Source organism: Eucyclogobius newberryi, unplaced genomic scaffold, assembly GCF_026437365.1.
Source record: "Eucyclogobius newberryi isolate DKJ021-1_F unplaced genomic scaffold, fEucNew1.0.hap1 SCAF_11, whole genome shotgun sequence".
Lineage (NCBI taxonomy): Eukaryota > Metazoa > Chordata > Actinopteri > Gobiiformes > Gobiidae > Eucyclogobius > Eucyclogobius newberryi.
The window spans coordinates 20,074,336-20,093,359 of NW_027315735.1; the positions used below are offsets into that span (position 1 = coordinate 20,074,336).

The window sequence follows — 19,024 nt, forward strand, 5'->3', positions numbered from 1 at the left end:
CAATGGGGGGCTCTCAATATGGGTCTTCACATCTTAAAATAAATGGGGCAAATTACGCAGCGGTGAACATAGAATGTGAAATCTGTCACTCTGCATGATTCACACAAGTAAAATTACACCACAGTAATGGGACCTAATCATTTAATTATGGGGAAGACACTATGGAGATAATGAATAGTGCTGGATATTCAGGCCCTGGTGTGGTTACTTATTGTGAATAAGGATGTCATGAGGATTTTACCATTATTCCTGATTGTTGGCACTTTGAGCAAACAACTGTAAAATGCATCATTTGAAAAAAAAAATCTAATTAAATCAAACTTTTGGTAATGCTTTAAAATAAGGTACCTTTAAGCTATCAAAAATGCAATAATAAATGCAATAATAAGCACCAGTTATTTGCTTATAAGCATTTACAAGCATGTATTACTTTATCAACAGTTTAATGAGCAGCTTACAAGTGCATTTCCCCTGCGTGAAGCACTTTCAACTGCCTTGTGTGCAAATTGTGCTCTACAAATAAACTTGCCTGGTCAACATTTGTAAGGTGTAATCTAGTAGTAAATTCTTTATAATAAATGCTTATACATAAATAACTAATACTTATTAAAGTCTTATAAATAGGGTACTAGTTTGCGCTAACACAAGGTTCTTAATTATAAGCGTTACCAAACTTTCTGAATGAAAACGTAATGATATTATGGACTTTTTCGGTAAATATTGAACAAAATGCCTCATTGTTGCCGTCTTTTTAGCATTATATTGTGACCTGTACAAAGACAAATATTGCTGAATCAAATGATCTTGACGTAGTTGGGAATAATAAGAGAATGTGATCATTATTCCTACAGAGCTGCTCCTGCTGATCTATAACTATGTATCACAAGTTCTATCCCACCAAACAAAGTAGTAATATCAGTTTTATTTCACCCAGTCTTTTTTCATGAATTGAGTTCGAAGACTTGAATAAAATGAATTTGGTTACTGTGACTCCATTAAGCAAAGTCAAGTACTACAAAAAGGTTTTAAAACATCTCAAAGTGACCTGACCTCTAAAAATGGATGGTCTTTTGAAACAACTGCCTCTCCATTTCTCTCAACACAAAAATTAAAATTAAAATCTTTCCACAGTGGCACACATCAGGCAGAACTGGAGTGTGGAAAATGGATCTGGCCAGCTCCGGCTGTGATTAGCGACAACAAAGGGAAGATTTGGATCTTGTTTGGGAGCGGGGTGTGTTTGTGTGTGATAGAATCTGAAAGGGGCTAAAAATAACCAAAGACAGATATGATGTGAGGTGAGCTTACGTCCAACTTACCAAGGTGATTTCAAACACAGAAGATGTCACTGTCAAACTGCGGCGTCACATGTTGAGACAGTAAGAACAGGAGTGGAGACTGGAGGGCAACGCGGGTCACTGTCATCTTTAATTCAGATCTCATTTGACTTGAATGGCCCCTACGCGCTCAGCACACTATATCTCTATCAGGGCTAATTCATCATGGTTAAGTACGGTGACAGCACAAGTCTAATTCAGTCAACTGGAGGAATAAATACACTGTTAGCTTGACGCTAAAGGGAAAGGAAATACTTTTGAATAAGCTTTCATAGTCAGATCATGTTAAGGAGAAAAATATAAAGGATAAGGAATCAGAAGAGGATTGAGGAATCACCTAAATGTGCAATTGTATTAAATATTGTGACTTCCAAGTCTTCAAATGTCATGGCATAATGTATAGTTTGCATTAAAGACATTGCATTCATTACGGTTTAGTGCCCACTGAAGTAAAGCAACTCTATGGTTTCAATATGACGCCTGGAGTTGTAAAAAGGAGCTCACACTACAGTAAGTTGGCATCTGCTTTCCTCTCGTGGGCAAACACATTGTGAAGAGTTAGGATTATTTTAAGGAGGTCCCCGCTGAGTGCCACAAACATCAGTCAGCATCTTTAGCTCGTTGTCTGCAGGAAAGAAAGACTCACTTCCTTTTCGACGCACAACAACTCCCCTGTTACAAGCAGAAGAAGAGCACTGAAGAGAGGAGATAATAAGGGATCGACTGTTATGGATATTAAAACAGATAAATTAAACTAAAATGTATATGAGAAAAATATATCAGATTTAAGGCAGAGATCATGACAACAGTGAAATCTTAATTTTTCTTTCATTCCCATTATCAAACGCATTACTTTTTGTCAAGTTTGTAGTTTACATGTACATAAAACAAAAAAAGATTATTATAATTTAGTTCTTACTTCTTAATTATACTGTGACCTGAATAAAAATACCCATATATAAATGAGTTGAATGTGTGTCCATACTGTATGTGCCCTGGGAGATGGCGGTCACATGAAGGGCAGACTGAAGGCATCAGTCTCCCAGAGAAGGCTTATCTGCAGAGTCTGCCATGACCTTCTGTGATCTGGGCCCTTCAGCTCCAGCGGGGGCCTGTGTGCGTGCTCATACTCCCTGAATATAAGGCAGTCTCTTGAGACAGAACTGCAGTATGCTCTCACCAGTGCAGCTGATATGACTGACAGCTTGTTTGGACACTCAGCCCACATGCACACCCATATACCTGACTAATGCGTCAAATCTGCTGAGAAATGACACGGAAGGCTGTACTCAACCCTACAATGTTCCCCAGCTCACAGTGGACGCTCTCTGCAAAGCACGGATCAGCAGAGCATCCAGACAGCTTTGACTTACTCAGCAGGACATGTGGACAGACTGCCACAGGGACTAACTAGTCTACTCACAAAAACAACACATTAGTAACTATAATTTATAAGTAAACAGGTTCTTGTAAACAAAAGTTTACAAAAGTAATCTGGACAAAAAAGAACCTACAATTCATATAATATCTATTTGCCTTGAATCTTGCTTTTGTTTGGGCAAACAAACCAGCAGACAAAATTAGACATGAAGCTTTGTTTGAGCAGTCTTAGTCCTGGAGCCAGTATCCACACAACTATTATACAAGATTGTAAAATATTTGCCCCTATCATCATACTAAATGAAAAGACACTTATGTTTGTGACAGATCTACATGTTAATCTCATTATAAACCCATGTGTCAATCATGTTGGCTATTTGTCAGGCACCAGGCTTAAAATGGAGGACCCGATAACAACATGAATCCCTGGATGAGAGAAGTGCTAAGACGGACTACAGTGAACACGGCTGGAGCGAGGGGGCAGTAATGTGGTGCTGCCAGAGAGGTCTGGCCAACCCCGAGGTTATTCTGTCACTCTGACACCGTCTCAATCTTTGGGAAAAGAAAAATATAGCAACACTCACTCCCACATGCACTGGTTCCTCCAACTTAAACCCCTCTTTGCACTCACACAAAACACGGCTGTTTCTGAGGAAATGCTGCTAATGTGAAGGAAAATTACAGTATGCAACAATGTTCCATTCACAGATTTTTTTAAATGAACTAAATAAAAAACTGAAGAGACGACTTTGTGCTGACTTATAATTATCACACCATGACAACCTAATGCTTCATTATTTCCAAGAGTCCCTGCTCTTGTCATGGTTACGTTCACATGTCATCAGAGGGTTCAGAGAGACGTGCAGACCTTCAGTGAAGCAGCACACTATAGTAGGCACATGCATGATGAATGAGCCTGTCAGCTCTCAGATCTGTCTCATTACCCACAACATGAACAAGGGGCCAAAGCAAGAAGCTGGGGAATACAATTAAAGGAAAGAGCCAGGTTAAAACACACTTACAGAGGAAATACAAATGAGACGCACACTATTACTTATCAGATGACACTTGATACATGAGTTGTACTGATCTGGGTCTAAACTCTAGAGATTACATATATACAAACATGTGCACATATTTTTGTGTCAAATTGTTCATTGTCATTGGCAGGATAGACACGTGTCATGTCAAACATAGCCTATATTAAAACATATTATAGCTTCTGTATAATGAAAATAAACTCTAACTAGACAAGGAACCATAAAATGTGAAAGCCACAACCAGCACAAATGCCAAATAATTACGTTTTCATGTATTTTCCTCATTGCACGCGGAGGAAAGATATGATAGAGTAATGATGTAATGGGGATGTGCCAATAACACATTGCCAGGGCAACCTCCCGTCGCCCTACTCAATGTGCTGCTTTCATCTTCACTACAAAGCGCGTGAGCTCCAGACCACCACACGCACTTGACGTGAGAGCGCGTGCAGTGGTCACCGATGACTTTCCTTCAGATCGTTTGTTACTCTCCACATTATTCCCAAAGAAGAACAAAGGCGCACTTACCTCAGCCCGTGACAACTCCCTTTGACCCGCGCTCGCAATCAAGAGCCAAACGCCTGAAGTTTGAACGCGTGTCCGAGACAGCGACTTGTGGATCAGTCACTGACCGCGTCTGTGTGACGGTCCTGACCGGGCAGCTGCGGGTTCTGCCGCTCCAAACACTACCTCATCTGCTTGAGACGCGGGATGCTCATTAACTGTTGTTAAACACATCCTGGAACTGTCCAAACCGACTGTGCGTAACGGCGCGCGCTCTCCCGCTCCGGCTCCCAAAACACTCCCCAAAGAAAGACACGTGACCAGCCCGCGGCGGACGGGAATAGCTCCCGCGGCAGCAGCTGGGATCGCTTACACCCGCGTACACCGCTCCACTGGAACACGTCATGTGCTCCACCACTCCGGCCTGTGGGTGGCGCTGTCACTGAGCGTGCGCCAGGCTCTGATGAGCAAAATACACCTGTCCAATCCAAGGTCTAATTAAACATGACATATACAAGGAAGTCATCGATCATTAGTATTGATTAACTGACCTGACACATGTAATTAGCTCATTTCTATTTCTACTATAAATCTGATGCACCGAGGACACACTGGTAATGACACACACTGGTAATGACACACTGGGAATGACACACACTGGTAATGACACACACTGGTAATGACACACACTGGTGATGACACACACTGGTAATGACACACACTGGGACTGGCACACACTGGTAATGACACACACTGGTAATGACACACACTGGTAATGACACACACTGGGAATGACACACACTGGTAATGACACACACTGGGAATGACACACACTGGGAATGACACACACTGGTAATGACACACACTGGGAATGACACACACTGGGAATGACACACACTGGGAATGACACACACTGGTAATGACACACACTGGGAATGACACACACTGGGAATGACACACACTGGGACTGGCACACACTGGTAATGACACACACTGGGACTGGCACACACTGGTAATGACACACACTGGGACTGACACACACTGGGACTGGCACACACTGGTAATGACACACACTGGGACTGGCACACACTGGGACTGACACACACTGGGACTGGCACACACTGGGAATGACACACACTGGGACTGGCACACACTGGTAATGACACACACTGGGACTGACACACACTGGGACTGGCACACACTGGTAATGACACACACTGGGACTGGCACACACTGGTAATGACACACACTGGTAATGGCACACACTGGGAATGACACACACTGGGACTGACACACACTGGGACTGGCACACACTGGTAATGACACACACTGGGACTGGCACACACTGGTAATGACACACACTGGGACTGGCACACACTGGTAATGACACACACTGGTAATGACACACACTGGTAATGACACACACTGGTAATGGCACACACTGGGACTGGCACACACTGGGAATGACACACACTGGTAATGACACACACTGGTAATGACACACACTGGGACTGACACACACTGGGAATGACACACACTGGTAATGACACACACTGGGAATGACACACACTGGGAATGACACACACTGGGAATGACACACACTGGTAATGACACACACTGGTAATGACACACACTGGGAATGACACACACTGGTAATGACACACACTGGTAATGACACACACTGGTAATGACACACACTGGGAATGACACACACTGGGAATGACACACACTGGGAATGACACACACTGGGACTGGCACACACTGGTAATGACACACACTGGGACTGGCACACACTGGTAATGACACACACTGGGACTGACACACACTGGGACTTGCACACACTGGTAATGACACACATTGGGACTGGCACACACTGGGACTGACACACACTGGGACTGGCACACACTGGGACTGGCACACACTGGGAATGACACACACTGGGACTGGCACACACTGGTAATGACACACACTGGGACTGACACACACTGGGACTGGCACACACTGGTAATGACACACACTGGGACTGGCACACACTGGTAATGACACACACTGGTAATGGCACACACTGGGACTGGCACACACTGGGAATGACACACACTGGTAATGACACACACTGGTAATGACACACACTGGGACTGACACACACTGGGAATGACACACACTGGTAATGACACACACTGGGAATGACACACACTGGGAATGACACACACTGGGAATGACACACACTGGGACTGGCACACACTGGGACTGGCACACACTGGTAATGACACACACTGGGAATGACACACACTGGGAATGACACACACTGGGAATGACACACACTGGGAATGACACACACTGGTAATGACACACACTGGGAATGACACACACTGGTTATGACACACACTGGGAATGACACACACTGGTAATGACACACACTGGGAATGACACACACTGGGACTGACACACACTGGGAATGACACACACTGGGAATGACACACACTGGGAATGACACACACTGGGACTTGCACACACTGGGACTGGCACACACTGGTAATGACACACACTGGTAATGACACACACTGGGACTGGCACACACTGGGACTGGCACACACTGGGACTGGCACACACTGGTAATGACACACACTGGGACTGACACACACTGGGACTGGCACACACTGGTAATGACACACACTGGGACTGACACACACTGGGACTGGCACACACTGGTAATGACACACACTGGTAATGACACACACTGGGAATGACACACACTGGTAATGACACTCACTGGGAATGACACACACTGGGACTGGCACACACTGGTAATGACACACACTGGGACTGGCACACACTGGTAATGACACACACTGGGACTGACACACACTGGGACTGGCACACACTGGTAATGACACACACTGGGAATGACACACACTGGGAATGACACACACTGGGACTGACACACACTGGGACTGACACACACTGGGACTGGCACACACTGGCAATGACACACACTGGGAATGACACACACTGGGACTGGCACACACTGGTAATGACACACACTGGGAATGACACACACTGGGACTGGCACACACTGGTAATGACTGGGGCAGTGCAGAAAATATATCAGTGCAAAAAAATATAGGCAACAATTTCAATATCAGACAACCACCAATATCACCAATAACCTATAACTCAGACTATCGAGTACATAATGTGGGTGCTTCAGGTCGTGATTCGCTTTGACTTCTTTGTTGCTCCTCAAAAGGAGGTTAATTCTGCAGACATTCTGTAGTGTCAACCTGAGACGTGTGGAGAGAAAAATAATGAGTGAGAAAGCAATTTTGTTGTAACAGATGCAACAGATGTTCAATGTGCTTTAGCGGCGTTGCTTCATTATGCAATTTTCTAATTAGTTCTCAGGTGACAAGCAGTGCATTCAGTGGAAGTAACGCAGACAAGCTGAAGTAAAGCGATAGGCGTCTTTTGTCCGTCTGTCTGCGCCTCCCTCCTAAAGAGTCACATCTCCTTAACAACGAGGAATGAGGCATGTTTATCGCCACTTATGATCTCCTCAACATGTCGTGCTGAGTTCAAATTACTTCCTCCATGTCGCACAATAAATGAGCTTCCACCTGAGTCGAAACAGACACTCATGGACTCAGGAAGTTAATAAACTGTGTTACCTGCTTCATAAAGTGTGCATCGTTTCAAAGACAAATCTGCTTAAACTGCTGCGTCACCCACAAAAGGGATTTATAAATTGTTAATTGGAAGAGAGAGGTAACTGAATATACAGAGTAATAATTTATGAGCTTGGGTGCGCTCGACACAGTGGGATCTAGATTCAGTTTAAGGCGTTTTAGGAGAAGCATATGGACACTGTTGGAACGTGTGTGTGTGTCTGGGGATCTTTACCAACTCAGGCAAAAACATTTAAGGGTGAACACCAAGCAACTTACTATGACTATTCCAACTCCCAGTATGTGAGCTTTGCCCGCTGAATTGAAGATGTCCCTAAAGCTATCCCGAAATAAACAAATATGAGTTAAAGGGGCTGTATCTGTTTTAGTTGTGCTTCATGAAGTATAGATATAATGTAAAAACATCTATTTTGGGTCAAAATGAGACCGCAGCGCTTTCTCTGCATCAAATTATAGCGTGTTTTATTCCCTACAAAGAAGGCTAATGCATGTTAATGTTTGTTAGCTTTACTGTGACAGCAAACGTGCTTATAAAGTCATTGCGCTGAATATTTATGACGCTAGCAATGCAATAGGTAAGTGAGCGATACACGTGGATTGCTGCAAATTGTTTAGAATTAACTATTTTTGATTTGTTTGATTTTTTCACATTTTAAGACATTAAGAGAATGGGGTACAGCGCCTTTAATGTGAGGCTAATTGTTTGTGTGTCGTTTGTTAACTCAGACTTATTGAACTGTAACTGGAGTTGGCAGTCCCCCCGGGGGGAGTCAAACTGGTCACCATTAGGGTCTTATTCCACTGCACATGCGCTGCACATTGAGCCAAAGTGGAACGGAAATATGTCACGCCAACAGAGAATATGCAAGCTATAGATGAAAGCAGATCTCAGTGGGAGGTAAATAATAAACACGCTGACAAACTGAGCTAGTGTTGGGGATTTATTCTACCCACGGATGCATTTTAAATGTGTGGGCCTTGACAAAATATAACATCATTTGCATTAGAAGTACACATATGTTTAAGATGGCTCTGGTATATTTTTCATTCCCCTTGCTCTCCCATTTGGGCCCTGAAAAAGAAAGCCCCTAGAAGTTTGGAGCTCATATTTTAGAATACTCAATGACTTATTCGACTGGAAAGTTGTTTATATCGTTCAATCAGCATCAAAATGCGAGTGAACAATGTGAATCTAAATTGAATGACTGTGTAATAGAATTGCCTGTCAAAACATCAGCCTTGTAACTCTAGCCGTTGTGTAAATGCTGTTTAAGACCCACACAGATGGCCACTCACAGATGTACAAAAACTACAGACAATGTAGTACATGCTCCCGGAGTCTTAATAGCCCCAAAGTGCTGAGTTAGTGTCACTACAACACGTCTGTATCACTGTATCATTTCTTACTGTACAATGTGGCGTGAAGTTACGTGTTTCCGTTGCCTCTAAAACAAGGACAGGTGGGCGTCCTGGTGCAGACTGATGTAACTTCTCATTCTGTTTCATGTCCCTGTCCGCTGCTTCAAACTGGACACACGGTGGTGACGACTGCTCCTCCAGCATCACTCTTTTACCAGGTGGGGAGGCCTGGGGCTGTGTTTGCTCCATGTCAGACTTGAACCCAGTATCACAGTATCTGCAATGATGTTTGCCCAGGAAGCATGTGCAGATAAGTGGAGCAGGAGGGGGCTGAGATATTCTGGGGGATATTCTCCGGCTGAGAGGAGTCTACATGTGGTGCAGCCAACCTGAAATTGACTTGCGATGGATTAAAGGGGTTTTAAAGCTTTGGTTCTGTGTGTGATTGAATCAGATATGGGTGTAAGCGCTGAGAAGTAGTGACAGGCAGAAGACCCACCACAGAGAGGCAATTAGGGGACAGATAAATGGAATACATTAAACAAAGTTTTTGGGGAAGAATACATGTCGTGGAGGGCTATGTTGAGCTGGCTGGGGTCATTCTGATTTCTTGTGAGAAACAACACATGAAGGAAATCAAACTAAAACATATTATCCATAATAAAGATGCTGTTTTTTCAGCATCAGATTTTAATAAACATAGATTTTCACTTAAATGGTGAAAGCTCACATTTAGTGCACTTCTACCATCAGGAAGCTTTATCGTGTTATATTTATATCAAGGAATCACTCACCCATTCCCACACGTTCATACACCAGTGTACACAAACAGGTGGCTTGAGTGTCTTGCCCAAGGACATAATGGCAGTATTCATCCGCGGGAGCTGGAGTCGCACCACCAACCTGTGTGTCAGTCGATCTGACCGCTGTACCAGGGATGTTTATATCGAGAGAGGGATACAAACCGATCAGCATTCTGCCAACTGTCACCTATTTGCTAAATATTGCTACACGTTTAGTTTTGTTTGGGGGATTTTTGCAGTAATCTTTAATAGAATTGAACTCTTGGACATCCTCCAGAGCAGACAAAGCATGCTGTGGCTGTGACATGTGAATGGCAGGTACAATGTGACACAGCACATTAGCATTCTGTCTGTCTGCTGTGCATGTGGGCCCATGGGCTCAGCCCCTACAACACTCTCCCCCAGCTCTCTGTCACAAGGCACCAATCTGTGTTTTACTAACCACTAGTTCTTTAGCACTGCTGAAAGATTTGGCTACAGCTGACCTGGGGCGGGCGGAGTGACATGTGATGAGACTGAAATACACCAAAGGACACGAGGGCAGCATAAAGTGAAGCACCTACTGCTTATTGTTTATTTTATTATTAAGATCATCATTAACATCTGTAAGAGTTCAATAATTCAACATTTTCACATTAAAGGACCATATTTTGAGCCAAATGAAAGTGACATAATGTCTGTGATTTGCAGCCCCCACAGCTGACAGGGACAAACTATGTTATGACTCTGGACTCAGATCAAAGACTGGGATCACTTCTGATTCTCCACACTGTGTATGCCAGCAGCCTTCATCTTCTCCATATGTACAGCACATGGAAACATATTCATGAATGCCATGTTTGCATCAAAACACATCACTCTCAAATAGCACAGTATTATATAGCAGCTGGTGCACACATATGCAAATAATGCATTTTTGCAGCTGCCTTTTACCATTCTGCCTCTGATTTACTCCCAAAGTCACGTTATCCGCAGACCTATCACTAAATCACAGTTGGGCACCCATGGCAGTTGTCTTGACCTTTGACCCAGGAAGTCTTTGAAACCCGGTCACTCTGTCGCACCAGCAGCCAAGGGCCCCTAGCACTGTGGCATTTGAGGAAATCCATACCATTGGCTCTGAAGCTAAAGTAAGCCTGAGTACAAGAGCACGACGAGACGCCCACAGGGTTTCACACTCACACTGAGGGAGTTTTGGATTTGATCAACATCGTTGAGAAAATATAACATATGTTTAGCTGATGTTGAGTTTAATCATGTATCAAATGATTTGTGTAAATGGATTCAGAGATGAGATAACAGAGGAGTCGATGGCTGAGGATTATGCAGATGCTTTTAAGACAAATAGAATTAGATCGGAAAACTGTGCAAAAGCAAAAGATACTTTTTATTTGTTTTGTCAGAGAGTTTGGTCTTGTATCTGGACTTGATACATGCATAGTACACTTTATTGTCCCTGTAGGGAAATTAGTCCCCTGTATTTGATCCGTCCTCCAGTGCTGCTGGGACATCCTGTCAGGAGCAGCATAAGCGCCACAGCCTGGGAGACATATCCAGATCTTGAGCTTGGCTTGGTCAGGACTATCTTTTCCTGAAGATTTTACCTACTGTGCATGTTTTGGGTTGACGGGGGGAAACCGGAATGCCCAAAGCAAACCAACCCCCCAGGCATGAGGAAGAAGATGCAAACTCTGCACAAAGACCCCAGCCACACCTTCTTCAGATGTAAAAATGTGTATAAAATGAAATGATACATTTTTTACCTCTCCCTGAGCTCTACTTAACAGACATCATACTAAACATTGTTTAGTTAAAAACTGCCCCGGGCTCTCTTCACTCCTCTAATAACCTGCAAGCTCATTACTGCATACAAGGGACATTAAAACAGTAAAAAGTGCGAGTGCTTGGAAAGTGGAGTGTGACAGCAGGAGAGCACTTACTGTCGCCTGCGTGTTCCACATAATGGTGTTTGTCTAAAAACAGATAAGGAGCTCTTCACTGAACCAGCGGGAATTAATTAAGAGTGAGTGACAGCCGCCACAAGAGCAGCGCTGTGTCTTTTTATCGTTTTTTAAAAATACACTTCTGGTTGGTCATTGGAGGCAACTTTGCACGCACACGAAATATAAATGAGAACGCAGCCTAGAATTCGTTATTACTGTTAATCAAACAAAATGGGAAAGTAATCTTATTACAGGGCTATTACTACCAGACTTTTGTTATAAATAGCTATGGATGGATCACCTTTAATCAGGCTCCATTTACATTTATGTAAATGTTATAGTCACCCGCGACCCCGTAAGGGGAAAAGCGGTAGAAAATGAATGAATTAATGAATAAATGTTCTATTAATATTATTTAAATGTAATATAGTTAAAGTACTTTAAAAGAGACATTATTGAAAATCAACTTTTTATGAGATGTTATATATAACATGTTACTTTATCATCATTATCATTAGCGTACTCAAAGTTTTAATAGATTTCTGTTATTATTAAAAATAGATAAATAAGTGATACATGTCGGGATCTAAAAGGTCACAGACTGAATGGTAATGGCGAACCAACCGGACATAGTGGTGGTCGACAAGGGTCAGAGGAAAGCTGTGGTGGTGGACATCGCAGTACCATGGGGAACATGAGAAACTAGAGAAATACCAAGGAGCTGGAGAAGGCCTGGAACGTGAAAGTATCAGTGGTGCTTGTAGTGATCGGAGCACTTGGGGCAGTGACCCCCAGACTGGAGGAATGGCTGGAGCAGATCCCAGGAAAAACATCAGACATCTCGGTCCAGACAAGTGCAGTGCAGGAACAGCGAAGATACTGTGCAGAATCCTCAAGCTCCCAGGGGCCTCTGGTAGAGGACCCGAAAATAGAGACCACCCGCGGAGGGTGAGGTGAGAGTTAATTTTTTTTAATATAATATATATATACAATATAAATATATAAATATGTGCATATATATATATATATATATATATATATATATATATATATATATATATATCATGCAGATATGCAGAATTATTAACACAATTCTTTCACACATTGCCTGTATTATAGTTAGAAGTAGTTTTTAATCACACTGTATTTTAATCCCTCCATCCTATAACAACTTATCTGGCTCTCTGTATGAGTCTTTTTCAATTAACCTTATTTTGACCTGTTGAAGTTGTTTTTTTACTATGAAGTGAACACTGTCGGTACGTCCTCTCGTCTGACACAGCTTTCTGACACATGTAGAACTGTTTTCACTCATGTCTGATCAGCCCACTTTCCCCACCACGTCCCTCAGCGCTCACATAGAAAGCACATAAAGATGTAACAAACACATCCATTGTTCTGATGCTCAGTGGAGGGGAGTGCTCTGAATAGTACAGAGGATGTGGCCCTTTAGAGTCAGATAAGACTAATCAATACTGGTGAGTGACTATATTTAGACATTGCCCAAACTTGGTGCTGCAGAGAAATTGCTGCTATTTACATAAGCCTGAAATGGAGTATTTGATTTAACATCCAAAACAAAGCAAACTGTATTTATTTTTATATTTTTTGTCTAAAATTTAAGTATGTCAAATGTCCTATCTTTTCCAGGGCTGTGTTCTTTCACCACACGTTACACGTAATCAATGGCGTATTGATTTTTCTTTGCATTTTACTCCACTTCATGCGATGCAGCCTCACGCAGCTGGTGATCACGTGTTGATGTGAATGTGACTAAACGGCTCTGCACCGATCAATACCACAGAGCGCCATGAGCCAGGCCAAAACATGTGAGAAACAAATGAAAACTGCTGAGCCGAACCTCCAGGCGTTGGCTGCGTGAATGTCATTTCAACCCAGCTTCTCACCAAGATGAATACTGTGGAAAAAATATTGAATGTAGTGATTTTTAAAATGCTGCAGAAATAAAAGAAAATCAGCTGCATACAAATCTGTTTGAACGCCACAAGAGCAGAGGAACGTGTGTCAAATGTGTCAATCATAAAGGCAACACTTTCAACAGTACACCTACTGCTGGTGGTGGTGGTTTTAGTGTATTTAAAGAGTGTTTCTGAAGTCATTTCGCTCATGTAAATTTGGACATTTCTTGAACTGTTCTTGTAATTTATTCCACATTTTTACTCCCTTAACAGAAACACGAAGGCAAATTAAATATCAAATAGTGTCTGTCTCTACACTGCTGCTGGAGGAGACAGAGTTCAAACCACTGTTTCCTGACATTGTTAATTACTTCTCAGGCTTAACTCATGGCCTGAATCTCCTCACAGCTTCACACAGCTCACACTCCACTCGAGGCGGAAGCTGTGCATTTCTGGCATGACAGATTGGCCAAGTAAAGACTTTTTTCTTCACTTCAAGACCCACTGCATTGGGACTGGCCTCTTAAAGATGAATGGACAGCAAAATTAATCCTCCTAGGATTAAATACAATCTCTCTCTGACCACTGGTGTGGATTTGGACTGATGCAGATAAGACATCTTTAAGACTTTGCCCAATTTAGCACATTTGAAAACTGAATAATTTAATAATTCAAGTATGTTTTCTCCCTACTAATATGTTGCTATTCAACATACAACAACATTCTAAGATGATACGGACAAAAACTCACCAGTTTCTTGTAGACCGGGGTTGTTTTTCAATCTTTTTACGTAAAAGCAAATTGCTCATCATCAAAACATCTCTCAAAAGTGCTCCACACAATAAATAAAGCTTGAAGCATTGGCTTTATCAGTAATGCAACCATTTTTATTGATTATCTAATCACATTATGTCATCCAACTATGGATTTGAACAAGTGATTGTTTGGTTTTTACTCTGTAAGATTTCTCCCATTGTTTCCCCTGACACATTGTCCAACGTGTGACCAATTAGTTTGCACTCATTGCCATCTAGTGGACACACCTATTAGCACACATGGGACATTTACACAGAACAGACATGATCGCTGTAAAAAATATATCACAAAAAGTATTCATTAATGTGTCTGTGATTCCCTTTCTGTTCGATTACATTTTATCTAAACTCAATGAAATCAGACTCAGAACAGAATCCAGAAGTTAGCTATTTAAAAAGGCCTATATTAATATTTGCCCTTATGTTTTATATTAACAGTTGAGAGTCAACATGCGCAAAACAGAGCCAGGTAGAGTCAAATGGGATGGAAAAGGGCATTTATAGTTGTCATATCTTCCTATCCTATCCCCAATGCCACTGGAGCAGACCAATCCTATTTTGAAGACGCCACCACATGCACCCTCACTCCTCACCCCTCACCCCTAACCCCTAACTCTAACCCTAACCCTAATCCTAACCCTAACCCTAACCCCTAACCCCTAACCCTTACCCACCTCCACTGTTAAGACAGTCAGGAAAAACAACGCATACAATTAAAAACTAAAAGTGTTGTAGAAAAAGCTTCAGTTGTAGTCATCTGGACTCAGTTAGAAAAAATAGACGTTTCGACTCTCATCCAAGAGTCATTGTCAATAAAAGAATTTAGATCGAGAACTCCGATATTAATACTGTTCTGTGGTAAGACCCGCCCATTGGGCGGAGCCTTCCTGAAGTAGAAAGAGTTGTTTGTTTCAACAGAAACTCCCCCCTTGTATCTACCGAGCTAGCCTATTCAGAATCTTACCACAGAACAGTATTAATATCGGAGTTCTCGATCTAAATTCTTTTATTGACAATGACTCTTGGATGAGAGTCGAAACGTCTATTTTTTCAAACTGAGTCCAGATGACTACAACTGAAGCTTTTTCTACTATGGAACACGCCTTGACGAATGAGGGATTACACCGACAACTAAAAGTGTTGTTACTTCAAGAAGACAGAAGTTAGGGGTTTATCTACAGCGGAAAGTCACTGTCGAGGACTTTGACCTGGAAGCTCTGCTCTGCCTCAAACCAAGAGCCCGAGTCCAAGGAGCCCCAGCAGGTGTCTCTCCCCATCCTGGCCCCCTCACACCTAGAGGAAAGCTCCCTGGTCCAGCCACTTTCTTCCCCTGAGGAGAGCGCTCTGGTCAAGAACCCCTGTGAGCTTAACTAGAGCGAGTAACAGCCAGAAAATCAGCTCCAAGTCACAAAGTCATAGGACCAGAAGCTAAACACTCAGGAAATACTTGGAGTTGTGAAAGGCCAATGTTACTCTCCAAAAGAAAGAAAACCAGCTGGAAGTGAAACCAGCAGTGTGTGTGAAGGTGGGGTATACATAGAAATGTATGTCATGCATTTGAGGAGACCCCAGGAAGAATAGCAACTGGTATGGCAGGAGCTAATGGGGATAAAGTAAACTAAACTGCATCTAATACTGCAGATGTGGCAGTAGGCCCTCATAACCCCTGACAGCCTATGGCCTGTGACCTGGGCCTTTAAAAGGAGGCTTCCTCACCTGCGCTGGCCCTTCTCGCCTCTGACGTCACCCTCCACCTGGGAGCAGTGCAAGCGGCACGAGGACCGGAGCATTCGCTCTGATCGCCCCAAAAACACCCCAAAGTTTAGGCTTAAAGCCAGCGATCACACCAGCGTGTTAACCAGGCTGGTTTGCGCATCGTGCGCTCACCAAACCCTGCTCAAACCTTGTATGACTCGTGCCGCACGCTCCCCAGGTTTAACGCCCCGGTAAGCTGCCTCTCTTCCATAGATTTATATTGTAATCAAACTCGCTCTAATTTAGCACTGTTTGTAGTGCGTGACGTCACGTGCAGGCTTTGTGCGCCAGGATTCCTCCCAGCCGCGGCGCGCATAGTGCACAGATTCGAGCACCGGTATGTATCTCTTTTCCTCTCTCCCTCGCTTGTTGCGCACGGTTCTGGACATCCATCTGAGAGTTAATTTCCCAAACTATTGTACCTTATAGGATTGGTAACCCCGCGGGTCTCTCCTCCGACCCCAAACCCAGAACTTCCCTCCAAGTGCCCTTGGTGGGTTTGGGCACGTTCGCACCGGCCCCTTTCTACATTGAGACTGTAACATATCAACGTTTGGAGTTTTTGAGTGTCGGCTCTGGCCCCCAGCTGGACTGTGGGACTGTACCGGGTCCCAGGCCTGCTGCTAAGGACCAGCGCCACCTCCTGGTAGGGTAATTGGGCTAAGTGCCTGCAGGGACAATCTGGGCTGCTGTTTTATTTTACTTTTGTTATTTCGGTGAATTGTTTAAATGTGTCTACTGTTTTAGAAGTGTGAATGTGTGAATGAGAGTAGTAGTAGTTTTATTATTAAAAATACAAATGTTTCATTTATTCTGTCTTTAGATTTAATAAATGGTGAACTGTTTTTCTTATATCTGAGTCTCCTGGTCCACTCAAAGAATTTGCGCTTGCCTTACTTGTGTATGTGTCCCTGGCACCAATCCAGGGTGGCGTTGTTGGAAACTAATACAGTCAATAATTATTCATTTAACCCATAAATTGGAATTCATGTGGAAGACATCCACCTAAACATCATATCCCTATCGTAGCCACGACACAGAACAGGGTAATGTGCAGCTCAAACAGAAAATCACAATTACCAGTAGAGTTGTGGAGAAAACGAAAACAAAAAAACTTAAAGGTCAACATTATACTCTAAATGAAAGAAAAACAGCTGAAAGATCAAATCTCTATCTATATAATGCTTGCAGCTCAAACAGGAAGTCGCGCACGCCTTTGGAGTAATGAAAAAGATTAAAAACAAGCTTATAGAGCAGGATACTGTAATTGCTGAACTGAAAAACACAGAACAGTCAATGCCAGAGCTTGCGTTTCAGAATTGCGAGAAACAAAGGGCACAACAAGCCACTGGCCTAAGAAGACAGGCCATGGTGGAAGAGAAGAGGAGACCCAGGCGCCAACAGCACTAAAACGACCCAAAACTAGCATGAAAATCTTATTTCACATGCCAGCTGTTGGTAACAGATTGTTTTTTAACCTGCCAATTTAAAAATATACATATTTTAGATCCATGGTCAAGGAAGGGAGGGAAAAAATCAAACGTTATGATAATCTCGTGACTTTGTTTGTTGTCACTGCCAAGTTGAAGACATCACCACCATTGCCCATCTCCGCTGTTAGAGTCAGTAAACTGAAAATGAAAGGTTGATATTTCAAGAAGACAGAAGTTATGGGCTTTGATCCTCATTTACAGAGAGTCGCTGACACTTAAAAGCAGCGACAACTTTTATGGACATTTACATCCAAGCTTCCTCGCCCACAGGCCCTCTGCGACTGGACACGCCCTCACAGCTGCCAAGAGCTTTGTGGGTAAGTGACTGTCTGATCCCACAATGTAACACTTGGGCAGTTAGTAATTAGGCTTGTTAAAACTCTTTGCAAATAAGTTAACATTTAATAATAATAACTTTTATTCATATAGCGCTTTTCAGTGACCCAAAGACGCTGAACATAATAAAAAAGGGGGGGTATTTACAGACAGGGAGGGACAACACGTACAATACACATTAATATACAGATAAAATGAACAAGACAGAAGAAGTAGAGAGAAAAAGATGGGGATGTAACAGGGGGTAGAAGTGTAGGCAATGGGGTAGAGGAGGCTAGGGGTAGGGGAGGTCATAGGCTTGGGTGAAGAGGTATGTTTTTAGGCGGGATTTGAATGTTGTGAGTGAGGGAGAGTGGCGGACAGGTTGGGGGAGGGAGTTCCAGAGTCGGGGTGCTGTTCGGGAGAATGCTCTGTCGCCAAAAGTTTTGAGTCGGGATGTTGGTGCAGTCAGGGTGAGAGAGGAGGAGGATCGGAGAGCTCGGGAGGGGCGGTGGGGGATGAGGAGGTCAGACAGGTAGCAAGGTGGTGAAGAGCTTTGAAGGTGAGGAGGAGTATTTTAAAGTTTATCGGGATCGGGTGTGGGTGAGGAGGCGGGCAGCGGAGTTTTGGACCATTTGGAGTCTGTGGAGGGAATGGGAGGAGATGCCAGTGAGGAGG

General features: G+C 43.2%; 1 protein-coding gene across 1 annotated transcript in view; it reads right to left on the minus strand.

Annotated features, from left to right (window-relative positions):
* The window catches only part of mid2 (midline 2), a 150,645-nt gene extending 146,249 nt beyond the window's left edge, over positions 1 to 4,396 (minus strand). Inside the window, exon 1 of the mRNA XM_072437724.1 lies at positions 4,286 to 4,396. The gene's annotated coding sequence lies outside the window, so the exon portion shown is untranslated. The remainder of the gene's footprint in view (positions 1 to 4,285) is intronic.
* Between the last annotated feature and the right edge of the window lie 14,628 nt (positions 4,397 to 19,024).